Source organism: Rattus norvegicus, chromosome 4 (assembly GCF_021556685.1).
Source record: "Rattus norvegicus strain SHRSP/BbbUtx chromosome 4, alternate assembly SHRSP_T2T, whole genome shotgun sequence".
Lineage (NCBI taxonomy): Eukaryota > Metazoa > Chordata > Mammalia > Rodentia > Muridae > Rattus > Rattus norvegicus.
In genome coordinates, this window is record NC_141537.1 from 166,628,589 (window position 1) to 166,637,640 (window position 9,052).

Sequence of the window (9,052 nt, forward strand, 5' to 3'; positions counted from 1 at the left end):
ATGATTGTTTTGATGTGCTCTTGGATTCCGTTTGCCAGAATTTTATTGAGTATATTTTTGTTGATATTCATAAGGGAAATTGGTCTGAAGTTCTCTTTTTTTGTTGGTTCTTTGTGTGGTTTAGGTATAACAGTAATTGTTGCTTCATAGAAGGAATTTGGTAGCGCTCCATCTGTTTCAATTTTATGGATTTGTTTGGATAGCATTGCTATGAGGTCTTCTATGAAGGTCTGATAGAATTCTGCACTTAACCCATCTGGACCTGGACTCTTTTTGTTTAAGAGACTTTAGTGACTGCTTCTATTTCATTAGGAGTTATGGGGATGTTTAAATGGTTTATCTGTTCCTGATTTAGTTAAGTACCTGGTATATGTCTAAGAAAATGTCCATTTCCTGCACATTTTCAAGTTTTGTTGAATATAGGCTTTTGTAGTAGGATCTGATGATTTTTTGAATTTCCTCTGATTCTGTAGCTATGTCTCCCTTTTCATTTCTGATTTTGTTAATTTGTACACACTCTATGTGTCCTCTCGTTAGTCTGGCTAAGGGTTTATCTATCTTGTTGATTTTCTCAAAGAACCAACTTTTGGTTCTGTTGATTTTTTGTATGGTCCTTTTTGTTTCTACTTGGTTGATTTTAGCTCTGAGTTTGATTATTTCTGGACTTCTACTCCTCCTGTGTGTATTTGCTTCGTTTTGTTCTAGAGCTTTTAGGTGTGCTGTCAAGCTACTAATATATGCTTTCTCCTGTGTCTTTCTGCAGGCACTCAGAGCTATGAGAATTCCTCTTAGCACAGCTTTCATTGTGTCCTATAAGTTTGGGTGTGTTGTACCTTCATTTTCATTAAATTCTAAGAAGTCTTTAATTTCTTTCTTTATTTCTTCCTTGACCAGGTTATCATTAATATAGAGCATTGTTCAACTTCTATGCAGACATTCTTTCCTTATTGTTATTGAACACCAGCTTTAGCCTGTGGTGGTCTGATAGGATGCATGGGATTATTTCTATATTTCTGTATCTATTGAGGCCTATTTTATGACTGATTACATGGTCAATGTGGAGAAAGTCCCATGAGGTGGTAAGAATAAGGTATATCCTTTTGTTTTAGGATAGAATGTTCTATATTTACCTGTTAAGTGCATTTGGTTCATGATTTCTCTTAGTCGGTATAGGTCTCTGTTTAATTTCTGTTACCATGATCCATTGATGATAGTGGGGTGTTGAAATCTCCTACTATTATTGTGTGAGGTGCAATGTTTGATTTGAGCTTTAGTATGGTTTCTTTTATGTATGTAGTGCCCTTGTATTTGGAGCATAGATATTTAGGATTGAGAGTTCATCTTGGTGGATTTTTCTTTTGATGAATCTGAAGGGTCCTTCCTTATCTTTTTTGATGACTTTTATTTGAAAATCAATTTTATTCGATATTAGAATGGCTACTGCAGTTTCCTTCTTCAGAATATTTGCTTGGAAATTTGTTTTCCAGTCTTTCACTCTGAGGTAGTGTCTGTCTTTGTCTCTGAGGTGTGTTTCCTGTAGGCAGCAGAATGCAGGGTCTTCATTGCGTATCCGGTTTGTTAATCTATGTCTTTTTTATTGGTAATTGAGTCCATTGATTGTCAGAGATATTAAGGAATAGTGATTATTGCTTCCTGTTATATTCATATTTGAATGTGAGATTATGTTTGTGTGCTTTTCTTCTCTTTGTTTTGTTGCCAAGATGATTAGTTTCTTGCTTCTTCTAGGGTGTAGCTTTCCTCCTTATGTTGGGCTTTATCATTTATTATCCTTTGTAGAGCTAGATTTGCAGAAAGATATTGTGTATATTTGTTATTCTCATGGAATATCTTGGTTTTTCCATCTATGTTAATTGAGTGTTTTGCAGGATACAGTAACCTAGGCTGGCATTTGTGTTCTCTTAGGGTCTGTATGACATCTGTCCAGGATCTTCTGGCTTACATATACTCTGGTGAGAAGTCTGGTGTGATTCTAATAGGTCTGCCTTTATATGTTACTTGACCGTTTTCCCTTACTGCTTTTAATATTCTTTCTTTATTTTGTGCATTTGGTGTTTTGACTATTATGTGATGGGAGGTGTTTCTTTTCTGGTCCAATCTATTTGGAGTTCTGTAGTCTTCTTGGGTGTTTATGTCATCTTTTTCTTTAGGTAAGGGAAGTTTTCTTATATGATTTTGTTGAAGATATTTACTGGTCCTTTGAGCTAGGAGTCTTCACTCTCTTCTATACTTATTATCCTTAGGTTTGATCTTCTCATTGAATCCTGGATTTCTTGTATGTTTTGGACCAGTAGTTTTTTCCATTTTACATTTTCTTTGACCGTTGTTTCAGTGATTTCTATGGACTCTTCTGTTCCTGAGATTCTCTCTTCTATCTCTTGTATTCTGTTTGTGTCACTTGTATCTGCAGCTCCTTATCTCTTCCTTTGGTTTTCTACATCCAGGGTTGTTTCCCTGTTTGGTTTCTTTATTGCTTCTATTTCCATTTTTAATTCCTCCACCTGTTTGATTGTGTTTTCCTGGAATTCTTTCAGGGATTTTTGTGATTCCTCTCTGTAGGCTTCTACTTGTTTATTTATGTTTTCCTGCATTTCTCTAAGGGATTTCTTCAAGTCTTTCTTGAAGTCCTCCAGCATCATGATCAAATATTATTTTAAATCTAGATCTTGCTTTTCTGGTGTGTTTGGATATTCAGTTTTTCCTTTTGTGGGAGAATTGGGCTCTGATAATGACATGTAGTCTTGGTTTCTATTGCTTGGGCCATGCACTTGCCTCATACCATCAGGTTGTCTCTGGTGTTACCTTGTTCTGCTATTTCTGACAGTGGCTAGACTGTCCTATAAGCCTGTGTGTCAGGAGTGCTGTAGACCTGTTTTCCTATTTTCTTTCAGCCTGTTATGGGAACTGGGTGTTCTGCTTTTGGGCGTGTTCTGCATCTGGGCACCGGGGTCCCAGATGGCCTAAGGTGTTTTCTCTGGAGTCAGAAATGTGGGCAGAGTGTAGTCACTTCTGGCTTCCCAGGCATGTCTGCCCCTCTAAAGGTTTAGTTCTCCTTCCCAAGGGATTTGGGTGCTGAGAACTCTTGACTGATTCGCTTCAGGTCCGGCAGTTCTAGACTGAGGAAGATCTGTTGATAGATTTCTTACATTGAACCATCCCTGCATCCCTCGAATGAAGCCTATTTGATCATGACAGGTGAATGTTTTGATGTGTTCTTGGATTTGGTTTGTGAAAACTCTATTGAGTATTTTTGCATTGATATTCATAAGGGAAATTGGTCGGAAGAACTCTTTCTTTGTTGGGTCTTTGTGTTTAGGTATAAGTAAGATTGTGTCTTTGTAGAAGGAATCGGGTAGTGTTTTTTCTATTTCTATTTTGTGAAAGAGTTTGAAGACTATTGCTATGAGGACTTCTATGAAGGTCTGACAGAGTTCTGCACTAAACCTGTCTGGTACTGTGAGTTTTTGGTTGGGAGACATTTAATGACTACTTCTAATTCTTTAGACATTTTGAGACAGTTTAGATAGTATATGTAATCCTTATTTAACTTTAGTAACTTATTTCTATATAGGATATTGTCCATATCATCCAGATTTGCCAGTTGTTTTAAATATAAGCTTTTGCAGAATGATCTGGGGATTTTATGAATTTCCTCAGATTCTGTTTTCTGTCTCCGTATTTAATTCACATTTTATTAATTTGGATAACCTACTTGTGCCCACTGGTTAGTCTGGCTAAAGGTTTCTCTATCTTGTTGATTTTTTTCAAAGAATCAGCTCCTGGTTTCCTTTAATTTTTGTACAGTTCATTTTATTTCTGCTTTGTTGATTTCTGCCCTGAGTTTAATAATTTCCTGCCATTACCTCTCCTAGGCTTCATTTTCATTAGTGCTTTTAGGTGTGCTGTCAGGCTGCTGATGTATGCTCTCTGCTGTGTCTTTTTGGAGGCACTTAGTGCTATGAGTTTTCCTCTCAGCACTGATTTATTGTATCTCATGCGTTTGGGTATGTTGTGACTTCATTTTCATTAAATTCGAAAATATCTTTAGTTTATTTCTTCCTTGATCAAGTTATCATTGAGTAGAGCATTGTTCAGCTACCATGTTTATGTGGACTTTCTGACATTTTTTTTATTATTGAAGACCTGCCTTAATCCGTGGTGATCTGATAGAGTGCATGGATTATTTCACACTTCTTGTATCTGTGGAGGCCTGTTGTGTGACCAATTATATGGTCAATTTTGGAGAAGGTAACATGAGATGCTGAGAAGAAGGTATATCCTTTTTAACATTAAAGGTTTTATAGATAATTGCTAAATCCATTTGGTTCATAATCTCTGTTAGTTCCTCTGTGTCTCTGTTTAGTTTCTGTATCCATGGTCTGTCCATTTATGAGAGTGGTGTATTTAAGTCTCCCACTACTATTGTGTGAGGTACAATGTGTGCTTTGAACTTTAGTAGGATTTCTTTTATGAATAGAGGTGCCCTTGCATTTGAAGCATAGACATTCAGAACTGAGAGTTCATATTGGTGGATTTTCCTTTGATGAATTGTCCTTCCTTATCATTCTTCATAACTTTTGGTTGAAAGTTGATTTTATTTGATATTAGAACGACTACTCCAGCTTATTTCTTGGAACTATTTGCTCAGAAAAAAATTGTTTTCCATCATTTTACTCTGAACATAGTGTCTGTCTTTGTCACTAAACCAAAATAGAAATAGAAACAATTAAGATATCAAAAAGAGACAAACCTGGCTGGGGATTTAGCTCAGTGGTAGAGCGCTTGCCTAGGAAGCACAAGGCCCTGGGTTCGGTCCCCAGCTCCGAAAAAAAAACCAAAAAAAAAAAAAAAAACCAAAAAAAAATACAAGAGACAAACCTGGAAATAGAAAACAAAGGAAAGAGATCAGCATTTATAGAATGCTCTTCATGAGACTGAACAAGACAACAAAGTCTCTTCCGGTCATTTTTGAGACTTCTTGTATCAAACCAAATGATATAACTCTCTTGATCTTAGTCTCAAGTAGAATCTACAGAGAAGGGCAACAAACAGCCACATTCTTCATCACAATACCACAAAACAGTCTCTATGTCACATATTAAAATATTTCTCCACTCAAACCTCTTAGGCTAAATCTACACATTTCAAATTACACTCCACAACCAAGTCTTCCATATTTCTACTAGGATTACCCATTAAATCCCACTTACAACATTCCACTGCTTCCCAAATCCAAAGACCCTAAATTCACATTCTTCCAAACAAAAGTGTGGTTAGGCTTATGACAATACCGTACTCCTGATACCAACTTCTTTCTTAGAATTTTATTGCTGGTAATAAACATCATGACCCATGCAACTCTCATAAAAGAGAACATTTAATTAGGACTGGATTATAAGGTCAGAGATTCAGTCCATTATTAAGAAAAGAGCATGGCAGCATCTGGAAAGATATGGGGTTGGAGGAGCAGCAGAAATTCCTACTATTTGATCAAAAGGCAGACATAAGAAGAATGGCTTCCACATGTCTAGGGGAAGGGTCTCAAAGACCAGTCCCTCAGAAACACACTTCCCCTACCAGCAGATACATTCTCCAATGAGGCCAAATATCTGAATGATCTACCTTCTGTATCAAAGGTACTCAAACCATCAAAAAGGGATACAATCAATCTTGGTCAAGAAAAATTTTTTTCAGTGGACAGTAGTCAGTACCAATATGCAGGACTTGTCACAGTTCCAGTGTAAAGAGAATATGTGCTAAGCTCTATGGGGCCATTGTCATTAACTTCTTCACCAAACACAACCAGCAAGACTCAGAGAATAGCATGGAAAGGGAGTAGAAAGAGTGGAAGAGCCAACTGATGCAGAAATGCTCTGTGAAATGCTGACCTATGGGAAATAGCTATCCCATTCACAAATAGTAGCTATGATTACCTATGTCCAACTATAGAAGATCAAGACAACCAAAATCCCTACATAGATGGGAAGGCCCGCTGCCCTTAATGAATCATTATTTTTAGGTGACAGGTACTGCAAAAGAATGGATTCATTCTTTTCATTCTTTTTGGGTGGTCTGGCCACTAGTATTTTTCCTTGCTCCAGTAAATGCTTTACAACCATGCACCTCTGAACTTCACTAAGAAACCATGGTTTAGAGAAAGTCATGTTAGGGAAAATGCAGGGGAAGTTGAAGGTGCAAAGAGGTGTTGGATATGACCATATTTCATTCTCTCTCTCTCTCTCTCTCTCTCTCTCTCTCTCTCTCTCTCTCTCTCTGTGTGTGTGTGTGTGTGTGTGTGTGTGTGTGTGTGTGCGTGCGTGTGTGTGTGTGTATTGATTTCACAAAAATCAATGTCTTTTCTACTATGTCAGAAAGGAGCATCAACCTCTGAGTTTATACACACAACTTGAAATGAATATTTATTATATGAACTTATTCTTATGTTTCTAAACCACAAACAATTGTTCTACTGTTTCAGGCCTCCCTGCTGGAAGTGCCTTCAGTGCCACCACTACTTAGCTTAGGGCTGGCAGTGAGAGTGTTTAATGGTGGTCTGCAGTCTGTGGTTTCCTTTGCTAGACTGAAAGGGGAAAAAGGGGTCTGAAACAAATGTTGTTGTTCCTGGACTCCAATTCCCTTCAGGGACTCTAAGTGTCTGGCAGGAAATAAAAGGCAAAACCTGGGAGAGGCAGAACTGGTCTGATTCTGAGTGAGCACCAAAATCAGGGAGGGGTGGTGGAGAAGGCCTTTTTCTTAGGGAGATTTTGTCTCTGCTCATTAAGTTGAAGGCTAATTTTACAGCAGATGTGAATGCTTATACTTTATTTGTGCTGGACCTACACTTAAATACAGAGAATACCCAGGAAAAGAAGCTCACAGGCTGAATGATAGTGAGTTATCTTCATACATCATTAGCATAAAAACTAAACTCATCTATTCCTGGGCTTTTGTTTGTTGGGAGACTTTTAAGATTGCTTTTCTTTTTGTAGGGGTGATATTGCTGTTCAAATAGTTAACCTGACATTGGTTTAACTTTGATAAGTGGTATCTGTCTAGGAAACTGTCCATTTACTTAAGATTTTCCAGTTTTCTGGAGTACATAATTTTGAAATAAGACCTAATGATTTTTTTCAATTTCTTCTTTGTCTCTTATTATGCCGTCCATTTCATTTCTGATTTTCTTTAATTGGATTCTATCTCTCTGTCTTTTGGTTAGGTTGGCTAAAATGTTGTCTTCTTTATTGATTTTATCAAAGAACCAGATCTTGGCTTTTGTGATCCTTTGTATTATTTTCTTTTCTTATGTATTGATTTCAGGTTTTATTTTTTTACTCTATTCCACTTTGTTGTGCTTGCTTCTTTATTTTCTAGAGCTTTCCATTTCATTTTTAAATGGCTGGTAAGAGAACTTTTTAATTTCTTTGTGGAGGTATTTTGGGTGATGAACTTTACTCTAGCATTGCATTCACGTGTCCCATAAATCGGATATGTTATACCTTCACTTTCATTGAATTTTAGGAAATCTTTAATTTCCTTCTTTATTCTGACCCAGAGATTATTGGGAAGAAAGTTGTTCAATGTCCCCAAATATATAGGATTTGTAGTGTTTCCACAGTTAAAGATCAGATTCAATTCATGGTGGTCTAATGAGACACATGAGCTATTGCAATTTTCTTGTATCTGTTGAGGCTTATTTTATGAGTGACAATAGGATAAGTATTGGAGAAGGATGCATGAGATGCTGAGAAGTAGTCATTTTGTTTCATATTTGGGTGAAAAATTCTATAAATGACTCTTAGGCCCATTTCATTCATAATGTCTGTTACTTTCGTTTTTCTCCATTTAATTTTTGACTGGATGACCTGTAAAGTTGTTATAGATGAGTGTTGAAATCTCCTGCTATTAATGTATACAGTTTAATGTGGTATTTAAACTTTAGCAATGTTTCTTTTTCAAATATTGTTGCCCTTGTATGTGGACATAGTTGTTCAGAATTGAGGTAACATCTTGGTAGAAGTTTCCTTTGGTGAGTAGGAAGTGTCTTTTCCTATCTCTTTTGATTAATTGTGGTGGAAAGTCTACTTTATTAGATATTAGAATGACAACTACAGCTTGAGTCCTGGGTACATTTCTTTGGAATATTCTTTTCAGCTCTTTATTCTGAGGTAATATCAATCTTTATTTCTAAGGTGTGTTTCTTGCATGCAGCTAAATGATGGATCCTGTTTCTGTATACATTCTGTTAGCCTGTGTTTTATTGGGGAATTGAATTCACTGATATTGAGAGAAATTAATAACCAGTGATTGATATTTCCTGCTATTTTGATGTCAATTGTGTGTGTGTGTATTCTTCCCTTTTTTTTGCTAATATGGAGTTATGTATTCCCCATGTTTCCTTGAATGTAGATATCTTCATTGACTTTGAGTTTTCTTTCTAGTATTTTCTGTACGGCTGGATTTGTGGATATCTTTGCATTTCTGTTTGTCTTCTTCAATCAGTCTATGTTGATTGAGAGCTTTGCTATATATTATATATTGTAGGTTGGGATCTATGAATTTTTAGAGGTTGCAACACATCTGTCTAGGCCCTTCAAATTTATGAGTCTCTGTTGGGAAGTCTAGTGTGATTCTGAGAGATCAGACTTTGTATGTTACCTGCCCTTTCCCCTTACTTCTTTTAATATTCTTTCCTCATTCTGTAGACTTTGTGTTTTAATTATTATGTGTCAGGAAGATTACATTTTTTCACATTTAATTGGTGTTCTATAGGTATTTTTTTCCTTGGGATGGGAAACTTTTTTCTATGCTTTTGTGGAAATATTTTCTGGGTCTTAAAGCTGGGATTCTTCAACTTTTTCTATTCCTATTGTTCTTAGGTCTGTTCTTCCTATCTCTAGGATTCCCTAAATCATGTTTTCTTTATTGCTACTGTTTCTGTCTCCCTTTATTGCTTCTGTTACATCTGGAAAAATTGCTCCTGGTGAGACAGGCTTCTGATGGCTATCCTTGGGTTGTGTGGTTCTAGATCTAAAGG

The 9,052-nt window shown here is 36.5% G+C and overlaps 1 protein-coding gene across 4 annotated transcripts in view; it reads left to right on the forward strand.

The window, feature by feature from the left end:
- Nucleotides 1-9,052, forward strand: part of LOC134486850 (uncharacterized) — a 216,729-nt gene that overhangs the window by 70,033 nt on the left and 137,644 nt on the right. The window lies entirely within an intron of this gene.